Raw genomic sequence first — 18,369 nt, forward strand, 5'->3', positions numbered from 1 at the left:
GGGTTTTTTTGGTTTTTGGTTTGTTTTTCCTATAATTAGTATGCTCGGCTCATCCTGGACTGGAAGCAAGCCTTTATTAGGGCACATTCCCAGATACTACACAGGTTAAGTCTACAGTCATTTCTACAGTCTCCAAGGTTTTGTAATAGGGACAGAAAGTAGTCCACTGACAACTGAAATTTCTTCTGGCCTAATTGCTAACAGCTTGTGTCCTGGCATCTTCTTGTGTCCTGGCTAACAACTAAAATAAATAAGTTAAGATTCAATGTCACTCATCATTTACCATTTCTGAAATGACAGTAGAAAAAGCAGAATTGCCAGGGCACTACTAGTTGATTAGCAGAACTAATCTGTCATTAACATTGTTAAGTGCTTAATTTGCTCTTAAGACCTGAATCACAATTGAAGCCAGTGTTTGACCAAACTTTCTCAGCAATGTCACTCAGGTTGAATTTTTGTACAGCAAACATTTTTTGGTAGCAGTACTGACTCTCAAGTGACTTTCAAAGAGCAAGAAGGCTGATAAGCCTCAGTGGAAAATCTGGGGGTGACACAGGTGAATAGGAGGAAATAAAAAGGAATTCCCATTTTTTTCCCAGGCTCTTAGTTGCACCCTGATTTGCCTCTCATTGAATCTGCCACAGCACAGCTATTTTCAAGACTTCCTCAAGAGATTTTTCATGTGGTTTCTAACAGGTTTAACATTTGGAACACCTTTCTTATGAGGAAAGGCTGTGGGACCTGGGGCTGTTTGGCCTAGAAAGACTAAAGAGGGAGACCTTATTAACACTTACAAGTACTTATAGGGTATATGTCAAGATGATGGGGCAACATTTTCTACTGATGTCTCCAGTGATAGAACATGGGATAATGGACATAATTTCATTACTGTGACAGAGCACTGGCACAGTCTGCTCATGGGGACTGTAGAATCTCCTTAAGGTTTTCAAAACCCACCTGGACGCATTCCTGTGTGACTTGGCCTAGGTGAACCTGCTTAAGCAGAGGAGTTGAACAGGATGATCTCTAGAAATCCCTTCCAACTCCTACCTCTATGAATATTTGTGTGACAGAGATAATATGGCAGCAGAATTTCTTGAGTAATGATGTTCTCAAGTAATACACAAGCACTCCAACAGAGGTAAGTATTTTCAACAATAATGCTATTTTCTTTGTCCAACAAAGGTGAAGAGTTGTACTAATACAGAAAAGGTCTGCACTCTTTGAAGGAAGGAGAGAGAAACAGAATGGATGAAAAGCTATAAGTTAATCAGGATGTTCAAAAAGTGCTAGGAAATGCTATTAAATGTGGAAGTGCAAATGAGTGATGTGTTGACCACAAAATCAATTATAGGGCCAGTGATAGATGACAAAAAGGTAATTGTTAAGAGCATGCCCTTTCTGTATGCAAACATACATAAACACACAGAGGAAGAAATGCCAGACCTCACATTTCCCATTACAGGGGGCATGTCAAGCATCCGTACCCTCCTCTAACTTTCAATTACATACCCAATTATCACAGCTAAGGTGGCTGTGTGGCCAGCACTGAGGCAAAGAGAGAAGGAAGATGAGATTTTGCCTACATTTTACTCTGCTCTGATGGTGTATTTCTGTAACAATTTAGTCATCTCATCTCCCATCACAGACAGATGCAGCAGAAAGTAAAAAACCTCAATAAAATTCCAGATATCTTTGCTGCCAAGCACATATTTTGTTTGTTTACTCAGCTCTGTTTTAATATTTCATGTTTAATGATCCATTTTTCATCCAGGAGTCTGTCTAGCCCTTCAAGGATACATATATAGAGAGGCCTACAGCTACATTTTTTGAATGAAAGCAACTATTATTGGTTTTAATAGAAAGTTCTTTAGTCAGAGACAGACAGATAAGCTTGTTAAACCTCTGTCACACTTCTCTCTTAAAAATTTGACCATCACCAATATAACAATATCTGAATTTTTCTGAAAATTCATGAGCTATTTTAAGTGCCTAAATGAGAATGAAGATTTTCCTAAAGTCCTGTCCCAGCTCTGCTAAGTACAATAGCATCTTGCTTGAAGTCTAAAAATCAGGTTTATGGGAACTACAGGATCAAACTTCTGTAAGTAAAACCTCAAATTTGCCTTCAGTAATTGAATTTCCTGAAAACCTCTTCAAGGCTCATACTTCATGAAGAAAAGAAACTTGTGAGGCTAGGAAATAAAGGAAGGCTGACCACGTTACACAAGAGTGTTTTTTCTTCTCAAAAACTCACAATAAGAGAATAATGGTTGTTCTTTCTAATTAGGACAAAACTGAAGTAGACAGACATTTTGCAGATGCAAATATGCTCTGAATTTATTTTGCACAATTCACTGACTACTTCATTACATTAAAGCAATATTTCAATATTTGACTCAGTATTTCAAATTAAATTTCAAATAAGACCAAGACATAAAATGAAAGGATAAATGTCTACTTGAGACTGGAAATTTTGCTTCACACCAGGAACTGAAAAAAAGCCTGACTTCTTGTGCTTGGAAAGAAAATACAACTTATAAAGCATTTTTAAACATAGAAAATATTTTAGCTGAAATATTTTTCCATATGACATTTTACCTTTAAGGGACTATATTTTTTTGCTAGCAACAATTCCAAATTAATACTTTTTGTTTGTAGTGATGAGTATTGATTTCTAACAGTTGAATCCTGCATAGTCATTACCATATTGAAACATTTTGACAAGTGTCTCCAACGATCCCAATGATCTCTGATAATAATTTTCTATCAAATTACATTAAACATGTGTTTTTTTCTTCACATAAAACTTTGAAACGTGTAAAGTACCTATCTGAAACACAACCATGCTTTTCTGACCCATACTAACTCCTGAACTCTGCCTTAAAATTGTCTGGTGAGTATAAACTGAGTAGAACTGTCTTAGCAGCCACCAAGAGAATGATACATTTGTTTAAATGCCAGTATCTAGAAGTATTTCTAGAGAATATTAAATTTAAAGTTGTTTTGAGTCCTTCTGGATTTAAAAGCTACAGAACATGACTGACAAGAACCAGTCTGTTCTTAAATTTGCTAAATTAAATGTTCCGAAAATACATTGGTCTATTCATTTCCTTCTCTGTGTAAACATTGCAATTTCTAAAAAAAAATACATAAGATTTTGTGCAGACTTTCAACTATCTTCAAGCACAGATTTCCTAGCCCATCTCTCTTGACATGATCATAGTATAACTACAATAAATATGGGAAGATTCAGTGATGTTGGCATGACAAATTCACACCTGAGACAGTTTGTATATTTATAAATCTGTAATGAGAACATACAGACAGCTTGTGATCTTGCTGATGTCAGTCAGCAATTCCAGATAAAAAACTAGATAAAAGCTATCTTTAATATTCTAATGAATATTCAAATAATTTATCTGCTTTAAAAAAAAAAAAAAAACTGTTAACCTGCATAAAAGTGTATTAAGCCAATACACTACTGCAAGTATTATGCAAAACTCTGTAAACTCTGACAATTGAGGATACGTTTATGGAACAGAAGTATATGAGGTCTATTCATAGCCAGCATTGTTTTGTTCTTAAAACAATCTCATTTTAGACAGCTGTCAACTGCCTGAGATATGAGAGACTTATCTTTGGGAAGAAACTTCTTTTTTGGAGGACTATTTACGTCACAAAATTGATGCTCTCCTCCTGTGAGATGCAGCTGACCTAAACACTGGGGTTTATTTTTTAACTTAAAATCATAGAATCACAGGATGGTTTGGGTATGAAGGGCCTTTGAAAGATCATCTTGTCCAACCATCCTGCCATTGGGCTGAGATATCTTTCATTACAGTAGGTTGCTCAAAGTCCCATCAAACCTGACTGCGAACAATTCCAGTGATGGAGCATTCACAGCTTTTCTGGGTAACCTGTTCCAGTGCCTCAACACCCTCATCATAAAAGAATTCTTTCTTATATCTAATCTAAATCTACCCTTTTTTAGTTTAAAACCTTGTCTCAGCTTGTACCAACTGAGAGAGCAAAGCTATGTTCGCACAGGAGCTAGACTAATTGCTGAAGAGTTGAGGGACAAAACGTATCACAGTAGATTCATATACTGCCATGACAAAACAAGAATTAGGAAGGTGAAGTAGATGAACAGGGAGAGAAGACTGGGAAAGCATTTTTTACTAAGAATATGGCATTGCCCAAGCTCAATCAAACTCTGTCACAGCCCTCACTCTTTTGCCTTTTGTTTTGCTATGATCATGATCCATTTACCTGACCTGACCTGATAGGAGCTACTGTCTGGGAGAGGTAGCATATCATCCCCTCATACTCTTTTGTGCAGAACCTGTGCCTGTGCTGAGATATACTGTGTGATATCATTAAATCATCATGTGGTTTAATGACTGCAGGATGGAAAACTGCCCTATTTTGTCTTTTTGCAGGAATGGGCAGCAACCAAGAAAGAATTTTATGGAATGAGGTGTTGCACTAAGTTGAAGAGAACAGCAGCTACATTTAAGATCTATTTCAAATTCATTTAAGAATCTATCCCTGAAAAGAAACACAAATATGTAAGGTAAGAAATGGTTTTCAAAGAACATGGTGTGATTTGAAGAAGGGAAATCATTTATGCAGCAGCATGGTGAAAGAGTAGGAAATACTAAATACTATGGAATTAAATGTGAATAACCTCTGAGTCTTTCAAGTTCCTTTTTATGAAATCTTTCAAAATCTATTTTAAGAAAATTATATCCTTGCATACTTTCTAGAAGACTGTCCTTTTCTTTCTCGCAAAGAATAAAATTACCATCATCTGGTTTTCAGCATGTAGGTCCTGTCTGAAATCTTGGTGTCAGCAGAAATGCAGCTAGAAAAATCTGCTACCTAAAGTAAGGGATTTTATGGGAAGTAACGAGATGAAAAAATGACTGTTCTATGCCTGTTCTCATAACTCACAGTGCACACCGCCTACAGGAATCCTCATCTGCTTTGTTTTCCTCTGGACACTGAACACATTGCATTTCATATGACAAAATTTAACTAGAAGTGCTGATCTTTTCTTTAGTCTTCTCTTTGATATTTCTATTTTTCTACTTCCACTTTTATTGCCATATGGTTCCCCTTTTCCACTAATTCTTCCATTCTTACACGCTCCATTCTCCTTCCTCTCCTGAATCCTACTTCCAAGAGTGCTGAAGCATCTGAGAATTCCACCCAAGTTGATATTTCCTGTTGTCATGACAGCCTTTTCTGGTAAGGGGGAAGGGGCTGCACAGATGGCTCCTGTAAGAAGCAGAGACTCATTTTACTAAGAACCCCGAGCCAGGGACAGTAACTATGGCTGGAGGAGGTCGTGTCCCATTGGAGGGACTCAATCACTTCTTTACAGACCCCGAGCCAGGAACAGTGATTCTCTTCATTAAAACTGTGGCCAGCAGAGGCTGTGTCCCATGGGAGGGACCCAATATTACAGGAGCTGTAACCGTGGAGAAGGACCCACACCAAAGAAGCTCATTAAAATTATGCCCAGAAGAGGCCATGTTCTGAGGGAGGGAGCCTGTATCTGCAGAAACTGCAACCATGGCAAAGAATCCACAGCAGAGATAATCACTGAGGACTGTGTCCCAGGAGAGGGATCCCATATTGGAGCAGGGGAAGAATGCCAGGAGTCCTCCTCATCCGAGAAGACAGAAGCGGCAGAGCCCATCTGTCAGAGAATGACCACATTCCCCATTCCCTGCCCCCCTGAGCTACTGAGGGGGGAGGAGGTAGAGATATCGGGAGCAGTGAGCTGGGTCCGGGGAGAAAGGAGGGATGGGGGAGGGAGGTCTTAAAGTGCTGGTTGTAATTTTCTCATCATCCTACTCCCTTTTTGCTTTTTATTCCGTTCTGTTTTGTGTAGAATAAACTTTCCTACTTTCCTCTCTAAGTTGAGTACTGGAGTCTGTTTTGACCGGAACCGTAATTGGCAGCAAGCCCTTCCTGCCCTTGTCTCAGTCCACAACAACCTTGCTTATCTTTTTACTCCCTCTGCCATCCTAACGAGGGTGGGGGTGAATGTGGGGCACCGAGTGAGAGACTGTCGTCGTGCTGCTGTGCTAGCTAGGGCAAACCATGACCCCTGTCTCCTGTCCTCAATTTTTAACCAGGTTTTACCCTGTAAAATTATGAAAAAGTAGGAAACTAAAGTGCTAGCTGCACTGCTTCTTGTACCAGTCTAAAAAAAAAAAAAAAGGTAATAATCTTCTAGAAAAAAATTCAAAAGCTTACACCTAGATTCAGACAGTCACTTACTCAAGAAACAAATCAATCATATTTCCTGTGGAAAGAGAGACTTAAATTAAGATTGTTCAAAAGGAGGCATGAATCATATGATCACAGTGTGGTCCATTTGAGATAGAGGAAAAAAGAGGGTTCTCTTTACCAATAATAATCATTATAGTTCACAAATGAATTAACAGAAATTTAACATTTTGCCTTTATATGGCTTCTCATGTGCAACACTGATTATTAGATGGTAGTTTTACCTGTAAAATACATAGGTTTCAGAGGATTTACTCATGTATATCCCACCTGGGTGTTAGCTTAGGATCATGGAAAGGAGTGAAGAGAGGCCAAAAAGATAACGGTGATGAAGAATGAAAAGGAGATGAAGGTCAGCTAAATGTTGAAAAGTGAGGTGATAGAGAGAAGCAGTAGGCTTCAGTAAGTTCTGAGGATGAAACAGTAATAATACTCAAAATACTGGTCTGAAAATGCAACATGCAATAACTGACGTTGCTATGTTCATTATCTTTTTGTTTCCTTGTCCCTTCATTTTTGTTCACTTGATCATTCTCCTTTATGACAAAAGGCTGAGGGAACTAGGGCTGTTTAGTCTAGAGAAGAGGATACTGAGCGGGCATCTCAATATTTACAAAAATCTAAATGGTGGATGTCAGGAGGTTGGGGCATCCCTTTTTTTCTGTTGTATCCAGTGACAGGACAAGGGGTAACGGGATGAAGCTTAAACACAAAAGTTCCATTTAAACATAAGAATTATTTTACTGTGAGGGTGACGGAGCACTGGAACAGGCTGCCCAGGGAGGCTGCAGTCTCCTTCCTTGGAGGTCTTCAAGGTGTTCCTGTGTGACCTGACCTAGGTGGACCTCCTTCTGCAGGGGGATTGGACTAGATGATCTCTAAAGGTCCCTTCCAACCTCTACCACTCTATGACTATATGACTCCCAGCATACAGAAGAGAAGTCTGAGGGGTGAGCTCTTTCCAGTACACATCTTATTCAAGGGGTTCGGTAGAGTGGGAGGTACTGCTCTCCTCTCTGGTTATCGGCAACAGGATATGATGAAATGCAATGGAGCTTTGTAAGAGAAGGTTCAGATTGGACATTAAGAAGAGGTTCTTCACTGAGAGCATGGTCAGTTACTGGAACAGAGATTCCAGGGTAATCATTACAGTACTAAGACTATCAGAATTCAAGGAGCATCTGAACAATGCTCTTAGGGTAGTTTAGTTGTTGGTAGTCCTGTCAGGAGTAAGGAGTTGGACTTGATCCTCATGGATCCCTTCTAACCTGAGATAATCTATAATTTTATAATTCATCGGATTCTAATTCTTACCTTTTTCTAATAGTTTAGTTGCATTTCCCTTTACAACTTTCTAAGATGGAAACAAATCAAAGTTTGGTCATTTACAAATTACAGACTAACAAAGAAGTAGATACCACCTGAATATCATAATGGTTTGTTTAGAAATTACAGTCTGATATGAAACATAATCAAGTGCTAACTTCCTGCATTACAACGATAGTATATACTAACACACTATGCAAGAATGCTAGTGTACACTAGCTGTATACAGCACCAGCTATATTCAAGTTATGATTTAATTTAGTAATTATTATTGTGCTCAGTGAATTCCTACCATTAGCTAAGGTTGCACAGACACCAGTACACACCATTCAGTACACTTTTACAAAAGCAATGGTATTTCCCTTACAAAAGCAGTTCACACAAGAAGAAAATAATAGGAAATTAAGTATACAAACAAATCATCAGGAGTGGCAGAAGAAATGGAAGGCATTCATCCTGACTGAATAAAGGTACTGGGCACTTGGGGTCCAATTGTAAAACAAGGATGTTGGTGAAGAAATAGACAGTTCTCAAAGTTTTGCCTTATCGGAGTAGATAGAAAATTAAGCAAGTTCTCAATAGCAAACTTAAACTAAAGTTTAGGAAAGCGAATCTAAACCTCATGGCACATATTTAAGAGATAAGGGTGGAAATTTTACAGGAGCACGCTGTTAGAATCTAAATACAATGGCATGGTCAGTTAGATTTGGACTCTACTAAGAAGAAAAAGGCTTTCAAAATACTTACCTGGCAGGGGAGATACCATGATCTGGCAGGTGGTTTTCCCAGGGCAAGGTTCATCCCCTGCCCTCCGGGTGTGCTGACCCCTGCAATTTCCCCAAATGCAGGAAACTCGACTGCATAATTTGTGGTAGTGGGGGACCTGAACAACAGCAAAGCTTTCAACAGATAAGAAATTGCTCAGGCAGTAGCCCTTGGGCCAGTTCGAACAGGATCAGATGTGAAAAAAGTGCTTTTCACTGCAGCAGGAAAGAATGGCATGTTGTAGGCATCCAGAAGATCTCGGGTTGTAACGCGAGAGGTGGAGGGTACAGAAGAGGTGAGCACAGGGTGGAGTGAAAAGAGGTGCTTGTGTTAGCAGATAAAAGCACATGGTGTAAACAATTAGTTGGAATAAAGCACCATCCATCCTGTGTATGTAGTGATATTATCCCCTCAGCAGGGGTGGGCTGAGTGATCCGTGCAGGCGGCCTGGTGATGTTGCGTGCAGGCGGCCTGGTGATGTTGCCGGTAGTGACAACAATGGCCCTACCTGGAGCCTCTGGCAAAAAGGACCTGGTAAGACTTGAGGCCAATCCCTTGGGTTCTGGAGTCAGGGATACAAAGGATCTGAGGCCTGATACACTACAACTGAGAAGGAGATATTGACAGTATATGAAGGAGTCCGAGCTGCCTCAGAAGTGATTGGGACAGAAGTACAACTCCTCTTAGCAGCCTGACTGCCCAGTGCTGGGCTGGATATTCAAAGGGAGTGTCTCCTCCACACATCACGCGACTGATGCCACATGGAGTAATTGGGTTGCCTTGATCACACAACAAGTTCATACAGGAAACCACAGTCGCCCAAGCATCCTGGAAGTGATCACCAACTGTCCGGAGGGCGAAGACTTTGGAATATTGCCTGAAAAAGCGACACATGCTGAAGAGGCCCCACCATACTGTCAGAAAATTACAATAAATATGTTTTGTTCACTGATGGGTCCTGCTGTATTGTGGAAAAATACCGAAGGTGGAAAGCAGCTGTGTGGAGTCCCCTACAACAAGTTGCTGAAGCTGCAGAAGGAGAAGGTGAATGAAGTCAGTTTGCAGAGGTGAAAGCCATCCAACTGGCTTTAGACATTGCTGAACGAGAAAAATGGTCAATACTATACCTCTGTACTGACTCCTGGATGTTAGCAAATGCTTTGTGGGAGTGGCTACAACAATGGAAACAGAATGACTGGCAACGCCAGGGCAAACCCATCTGAGCTGCTTCATTGTGGCAAGACATCACTGCCCACCTGGAGAAGCTGGTTGTGAAGGTGCAGTATGTACATGCCCACATACCCAAGGACCGGGACAATGAATAACATCAGCACAACCAGGAGGTGGATCAAGCCGCCAAAATTGAAGTGGCTGAGGTACATTTTAGACTAGCCGCATAAAGGTGAACTCTTCATAGCTCGGTGGGCCCACGATGCCTCAGGACATCAAGGAAGACATGCTACCTATAGATGGGCTAGAGATCAAGAGGTGGACTTGACCTTGGATGCTGTGGCACAGGTCATTCATGAATGTGAGATATGTGCTGCTATCAAACAGGCCAAATGGGTGAAGCTTCTGTGGTATGAAGGACGATGGCTCAAGTATAAATATGGAGAGGCCTGGCAGATTGATTACATTATACTGCCACTGACTTGCCAAGGCAAGCGCTACGTTCTCATCATGGTGGAGGAAAACACTAGATGGCTAGAAATATCCTGTACCTCATCAATCCTGGGCATTGAAAGGCAAGTCCTATGGTGACACTGCACCTCAGAAAGAATCGAGTCAGACAATGGGACGCATTTCAAAAACAACCTTTTAGATATCTGGGCCAAAGAGCATGGCATCAAGTGGGTCTACCACATCCCCTACCATGCACCAGCTTCTGGGAAAACTGAATGGTACAATGGACTATAAAAGACCACTTTGAGAGTGACGGGAAGTGGGACCTTCAAACATTGGGACACTTACCTAGCAAAGGCTACCATCTGTCAATAGAGCTGGCCTTGCTGAATCAGAGCTCCTACACACTGTAGAAGGGGATAAAGTCCCTGCAGTGAGTATGAAAAAATCTGTTAGGAAAGACAGTTTGGGTCAATCCTGCCTCGGGCAAAGGCAATCCCATCCAGGGGAATCGTTTTTGCCCAAGTACCTGGATATAATTGTGACTGTAAAACCTTTTCAAGAAGTGTAGGATATCAGGTGCTAAAATACTGCATGTAAATTTCTTTCATTATGTGATTACAACAATAAGGCTACAGAAGACTTATTCTCATCATGATCCCAGTTTAAATTTGGTTCTAACATTCCTAATCTGACCTGTGATGTCAGCAAGACTAATTTCCTTTCTTTGCACCCCTTTTGAATAGAAATGGGAGGTTTTTTCCTCTACTTTAATGTGAATTAATGACTTGCAACATTACTTCTGTTAATTCAGCTTACTGTCCCAGTGGAAACAAAAGGAATCAGTATAACATATTCCAGTCTTTAAAGTACTGATGATATTAATAAAAATAAAGCATAATCACAAATAAAACATGAATAAAGTTTTTTAAAGCAGATGGTGAAAAATGTTTCGTTCAAAGCAATGTGTCTGAGACTGTTGAAATTTACATGTTTCTTTTTAGTTGTTTCACAAGCACATTGTTGAATGTCCCATTTTCAGATGCAATTTTGATGAATAACTAGGTTTAATATTTACAAATATCTAAAATGTGGATGTCAGGAGGTTGGGGCGTCCCTTTTTTCTGCTGTATTGAGTGACAGGACAAGGGGTAATGGGATGAAGCTGAAACACAAACAGTTCCATTTAAACATAAGAAAAAAACTATTTCACTGTGAGGGTGAGGGAGCAGTGGAACAGGCTGCCCAGGGAAGGTGTGAAGTCTCCTTCCTTGGAGGTCTTCAAGACCCATCTGAACGTGTTCCTATGCTACCTAATCAAGGATGCTTCTGCACGGGAGTTGGATCTTTAGAGGTCTCCTCCAATGCCTACCATTCTATGATTCTATGACTAAAGATCCACAGTTGTAATATAACGAAAAGTTTAACAATCTCAAAAAGAATGGTTAAACAAGAGCCAGATCTCTGTAGCACTTACTAGTTACTTGTTGCTCTTTTACGGAAATTTTTTACCCATAGGTTGGAGAAAGGGCATCACAAAATACTACAGTTTTGTTCTAACAAATCCCTTATCACTGACTCTGTTATTGACAGTTATCTACTAATTTCTGCAAATTCACAGACCTAAATCCACATCTTCATAGTTTTTATTCACCTTCCATTTTCTACTTCAAAGTTGTAAGCTGAGCTACAGTAATTTCCATTATGAAATTACCATAAAAATGAAAAATAAATAATATGGAAAATAAATGCATTTCATACTAGTACTAATCACTTCAGGGAAGATTCTGCATATAACTGAAGATTTATAGTATATTTTTTAAGGCATAGAGTAGTTCTGCTACATTTTTAATAGTAATTCTAAAATTGCTATATTAAAATACAGTCTTGATATTTCACTCAATAAAAATAGCACTATCTCTTAGAGAAAGGCAACTTCAGCTACTCTCAACTGAGAACAGTAAGATAATTTTGGAAGTAAAATGTATCTTATAAAAATGAAATGAATTTTTTTTTTCCTCTACATCCTTCATACCTGAAATAACATTTTAAATACTTGTTCACGGTATTCACCCAGCTACATCATTCTGTAGCTGATTCTCTGGAACAAATGTGGAAAAATCCTTCTCAAAATCTATTAGTGACTGCACTCTACTTCATTTCCTCCATGACAGCTTGAAAAAGGTCCATTCTGTCACTGGAATGTGTGTTTCCTGTTACTTTCAGCACAGTTTCACACGATCACTGTTTTTGGGCACTGATATGTTGTTGCAATCTGACAGAGTCCATTTGTTAACAAACTTGAAATCAGAATTTACACTCTCCTTAAGAACAGACTCCAAACAAAAAGAAAAAGGAGATATTTGAGGACCCTACAGTTGCACCTGGGGCTTATGGGAGAGTTTGGTGCTTCTCATTCCCTCCAGGAACTGGTGAATCCCTTGACACAGGAGCCCCAGTGTCACGCTTAGTACTGACACCTTGTGGCAAGGAAAACTACTACAGATAATCTCTGACCTTTCTAAACTATTACACATCAGCATAACAGGAAATCAAGGAATTTTTAACATTTTTTTAATAAATATTTTTTTTAAAATATGTTTATTCCCACAGAGAGTTAAATTGTATTTAATTAAATAAAAAGAAGGAGTCAGGCAAGGAAATCTTGGATACCATACAACAAACATAAATTGATCAACATCAAAGAAGCCCAAGTATTAGCAAAGCCAAGTATTAGCAAACATGCATTGTAATTTCCCTCACAAACTCTGGTTGATCTGCAAGGTGGAGCTCTGTATACACAAATTCCTTTTTAGAGATTCAAATTCCTTTCAAGAATTGGCTATTCACTACTTACTGCTGTTACTGTTGCCTAAAATAGATAGCACTGAAACTGAGGTTGGTTATGCCTTGTGCACATGAAAAATCCAAACTCTCTTCAGGACCTCTCACTGCAGGAACTCAAATGCCACCTCTTGGTTTGCTGCAAGTACTCTTCACTTGCACTTGCTCTGACCCAGCCTCCATTAAGTGTCATATCTGTTGTATTTAGTGACAGGACAAGGGGTAATGGATAGAAGCTGAAAGACAGAAAGCTCCATTTAAACATAAGGAAAAAACTATTTCACTGTGAGGGTGAGGGAGCCCTGGCACAGGCTGCCCAGGGAGGGTGTGGAGTGTCTTTCTGTGGAGGTTTTCAAAACCCCTGGATGTGTTCCTGTGTGATCTGATCTAAGTGGACCTGCTTTAGCAGAGAGGTTGGACTACATGATCGCTAAAGGACCCTTCCAATCCCTACCATTCTGTGATTCTGTGATTCAACTCAGTATGACCAACCAGTATTACACTCAGATATGCAAATGAGGATCTAATACACTAATATCTACTTCACTTTGCCCCAAACATTGATAGTTATGTCTAGGATTAACATGTCAGAGCCATCTCTCCCTGGTCCAGCATCTGGCCCCCTAACTTTTCTTTAGTCCATCCCAAGGACTAAACAGACTGCAAGTAGGTTCTGCAGGATCCTCTGGAATCCACCATCCCCATACTTCTTGTTAGACATTTAAGCATTACAGGCAAAGCAATTTCTTTGTCAGAATAAATATGACCCTTTCTTACTTTCATATTTATTTATCTATTTTATTTATCCACATATAACTAGAATGGTTAGACAGTTAATGGGACAGGAAGACTAAACCCAACCATCTAATTTGTGTTACAGAGTAAGATGGGATAAGATATCTTAGTAAGATGGGATAATAAGACATCTTATTTAAAAACAGCCATAAATAAACCATTAATATAGTTATTACATCTTTTTATTACTCCTTCAGCAGAGAAATAAAAGGAAGTCTTCTGCTCTCATTTTAATTTGGTGACAGATCAAAAGTGATTAGATTAGCTAATAGTTTATGATCTGCCTTACCTAATGCAAAGTTTGTCAGTTGGTAGTGGATGCTACTTCTTGTAGCCATAAAATGAAGACACTGGTACTGTTTCTCTATTATCCTTTGTCAGCTTTGACGTGCTTAAGTTTCTAAGTTCTTAATTTGTTATTTATGTTAAACCAATTACATTGGCACACAGTAGAATCCTTGATTCTACCTTGCTTCTACTTGAGGCATCTTGTTAGAAACATTTTTTAGGTAAAGAATAAAATCAAGTACAAGTGGTTGGGATAGCAGGTATCTACAAAACAGAGCATGTAGCTATACTGCAGTAAGTCAAATTGCTGACATGCATCTGTGACAAACTGAAGTATATCCTCAGACAGAATTTAAAATTTACTCATGTCAGGTATATGTTTCCTTCAACTTTTTGGTCTGCCAAGCATTAAATTCCTGCCCAGACATTCTTGAGCAACAATTATTGATTTGTAGATAACTCATACAGTTCACAGATCCAGCAGTGTAACAGGTTATTCAAAGAAAATCATTCAGAATTAGTTTCTCATAAAGTAAAACGGAAAACATATTCCAAAGACTGGTCTTTCTTCTCAATACATCATCTATATTCCCTACCCTCAAACAAATCCCCTCTCCTTTAGAAGAATCTTTAATAAAATACTCCCTTCCAAAACAAGCATAAATTTAACAGTTCCCAAGTTTATCCTGTTTTATCCCCTACCAATTACTAGCCTAGTTCTCCAAAGACAAATAACTCTTCTTTAATTATAGCAGAAGAAAGCTGCCCTCTTGTGCATATGCACTGCAGTACAGTACCTAATTACATAACCAGAAAATATTTTTCCTTAAGGGTCCTTCTTCATTCAGCATAACAAATGGAGTGTACTTGAGGAATGAACTAGGGTTACATGGTGATTAAAGATCTATGTGCTTTACTACAAGGTCAAAAGGAAAAGGAAATGGTAAAAAAATTAACAATACAGAGATAGATTCTACTCCAGGCTCTGCTACTGACTTTACAGGTGATACTAAACAAGTCTTTTATCGCAAAATTTGCCCAGTTTTTCATTCACTATGTATTTCTCATTTTCTGATTTATCAAATTAGGATTCCAGCTCTGATCTGTAAAGTTCTTACAATACAATGATGAATAAAACAACACATACTTAGAACATGTGAAATGCTTTGACATCCTACAAGATCATTTCTAGTTATTTTAGCTGAAGCAAACTTAATAAAATCCATACTGTTTTAGTCTCTCACATTCTTAGTTCCTTATCTTTAAAACAGGAATAAGGACTTTTAGATTTTCCATTAAAATCAATTTCCTTTTATTTATTTGAAGGTCTAAGCCATTACTTGCATCAGTGTCTTGGAAGAAAGCTGAGAGGAAAGTAGTCATTGTTTATGCAGCAAAACATTTTAATTCAGTCATGCTTAAGTCATGCAAATGTATTTACTGAGTTTCTTGGTCTCATGGTAAGGAAGGAAAGTCCTGAGGAAAAAATGGTTATATATTCAGTAGTAATGATAATATCATTATTTTTATACATGATAATTAAGGCTGTACAGAAAGTTTGTACACTTTCTAACATTTAAGTACTTGTTCTTTTATTGTAACTTCAGCTAGCTTTAACTGTTTTGTATGAAATGTGGACATATACATACACAAACAGTGAGAGAAGCTAACAAGAGTCAGAGGAATTCTATTTGAAATGTTCCCTATATAAATAATGACAAGAAGTTTGCAGGTAAGAGATTTACTATATTATTGAATAGGTTTTAAGACTTAAAAAAAAAAACCAAAACAGTTGTATAAAACTGAACAGCAATTACTGTAAGCAAATACAAAACAGCAAAATGAAAATCAAGCGTCTGATTATGAGGGCCAAAAATGCATGTAAAGATTTATGTCCATCTTAGAACCAGACTCATATCAAACCAGGACCATCAAACAAAGGTATTCATTTTTTAAGGTATCAAGGAATGTGCCTAGTGAAATTTTTTACCTTCATACAGAACAAAGTATGTTTAATATAGCATGTGGTTGAATTGTCTATATTGCTACTGCCACTCAATATGTAATTGTCTTTTTAAAGTTGAATCAATACTCATCTTTTTGGTACACTGAAGCCTCTAACCTGATGAGTATCTGTTGTTGAACACATGCAAGTCCTTTGTATCAAAGTGGTTTGCAAATTGTACCAAAATGGTTTACAAGCGTGTTGTGTGTTGCAAGTGAACATTTACATATCCACACTTTAGCGTCAGCCAAAACAACAGTCTGTCAAATTTTACTTAGTACTACTAACAAAGATGTGATTTACTGACATGAACAGGGTATTGTGTCTGCCTGTATACTTCCCTGGGCAATGGCTTTCTAGTGGCCTGGTACAGTTACCTGATTTTTCCAGACAAATTGGAATTCCATTACTATAATTTGAAATGCTTGAAAATCTTAGCTCAACAGAGACATTAGGTATAGGTTAAATCCAGTTGATCTCTGTGGGAATTACGCATATGATTAAGTGTTCTGATAAGTTTGTTTGTTTTAAACAAAAGTCACTATTAATGCTTAGTAAGAATACAGCACATCAGAACTCTGAGTAATGCAGTTACTCTGGAGTTAAATATGTACACTGCTTATAAACAAACTATCTCTTCTCTCAACATAGTGTTGAGAACGTAGAAGAATCCATTGCAATTAGAGCTCCTTAAGATGCGTCTGTTTGCCCATGATGGTAATTGCTGAATCATCTCCCTGTCCTTATCTCGACTTGTGACTCTCTTGCTATATTTCTCTCTGCCCTGGCCAGTTTAGGAGGGGGAGTGATAGAACCACACTTGGTCATCTGGCACCCAGACAGGGCTAAACTATTACATCTATTATCATCTAGAAAATGGCCTTCTTGGCTAAGTATGAGCTAAGAATGGGCTCTCCACTGTTAGAAGAGAGTTGTTAACTTCTCTCTGAAGCAGAGATGGCTTCTGCTATATACAAGACTGTAGTCCAGTCTCATACTTTAAATGAAAAATATCTTCCAAATCAAATATTGAAATTGAATCATGAAAATACCAAAGTATTATCACCTTGCCATTTAACTAGAAACAAATTTTAAGAAGCTGTAGTTCTAATTTTACTAAATAAAGCACATTCACAACAACATTCTATTGCTTTTGCTCACTAGAGAATGGGACCTATGGCACCCAAAACTGAAGTATTTGCTGCAAGAATCAAATTGACAATTCTAAATGTTTCAATAGGATTTTCATCTAAAATGTCTCGTTCAAGACAAGTCTCACACTTTTGCGTAAGAACTGTTGACAACAATTTACTACAGTGATTGTTACAACTCCTTGCACTCAAAAGCATGGGTGACCAGTGATAACTGTAGCATTATCCAGCTAGATGGCCTGAATCTTCGATCTTAAAATTTCTTTTTTATGGAAGAATTATTTACTTAAAGTTCTAAATTATGAACCAGAGGAAAAAAACCCCTAAACTAAACCTTTGTGACTTACATTTTTTTTAACCATAATTTTGCCCTTTTATCATTTTAGAAAGAAAAGAAAACTGAATCCAACATGGGAATTCTAATTTTCATTAAAAATCTGAAATGTTAGGAAAAATTCTCTGATTTCAGTTACAGTACTTGTCATAAAAATGTACAGAATCATAGTTACAGTGTTTTGAGGAAAATATTTAAATTTCATAGGTACTGAAGACAGATGTATCTGCACCAAGGACAACATAGTTCTTATTCAAGCAGCAAAATAAAGAATAACATATTTTACAAGTTTTTCACATATCCTACTTGAGCTTTTTCTTGAAACTTACGACAACACATGTGAATTTAAAGTTTTTTCTCAACGGTAACTAGAGTTGCCAACGTAATCAATGAAAATCTTAATCACTCTCTCCTATTTATATCCTGAAGACTACAAACACCTCAGATACCTCAATATTGCTTACTGGAGCTCAACTATTTCTGTATTATATTAGTAGAGACCACATAACATTGGAGAAAAGCACTACAGCTGCTCATGTAAATAAGCTGTGCTCTCACAGCATCTTCAGGAAAATGAATGTCATCATGTCCTGGCTTGGTATGAACAAAGCTCTAGAACCTCAGCCCTGCTTGTAGATATAGAATATATGTATAGTTATTTGTATTCAATTTAGAACCCTATTTTCTGCACATTTACTTTGTAGTATTGAAGGGTTCCAATGCTGCTACAAAATCTAATGCTTTAAACAGAAGTATTTAGAGCATTAAAATTGAAAATATGATAGCTTATCTTTTATATGGGTAGAGGCAGAGCATGGTTTTGGGTAGTAGAGTTCATTTTTTCCCTAATAGCTGATACAGACCTGTGTCTTGGGTTTATTCTGAAAAGAACATTGATAACACAGGGACGTCTCAGTTATTGCTGAGCAGCACTT

The 18,369-nt window shown here is 38.1% G+C and overlaps 1 non-coding gene across 1 annotated transcript; it reads left to right on the forward strand.

Annotated features, from left to right (window-relative positions):
* Window positions 1-8,368: 8,368 nt before the first annotated feature.
* LOC133628985 (U1 spliceosomal RNA) lies at window positions 8,369-8,534 on the forward strand. Its single transcript, XR_009820945.1, has one exon. It is a non-coding gene; the product is annotated as a U1 spliceosomal RNA (small nuclear RNA).
* The last annotated feature ends 9,835 nt before the right edge of the window (window positions 8,535-18,369 follow it).

Source organism: Colius striatus, chromosome Z (genome assembly GCF_028858725.1).
Source record: "Colius striatus isolate bColStr4 chromosome Z, bColStr4.1.hap1, whole genome shotgun sequence".
In the NCBI taxonomy this organism is placed as follows: domain Eukaryota; kingdom Metazoa; phylum Chordata; class Aves; order Coliiformes; family Coliidae; genus Colius; species Colius striatus.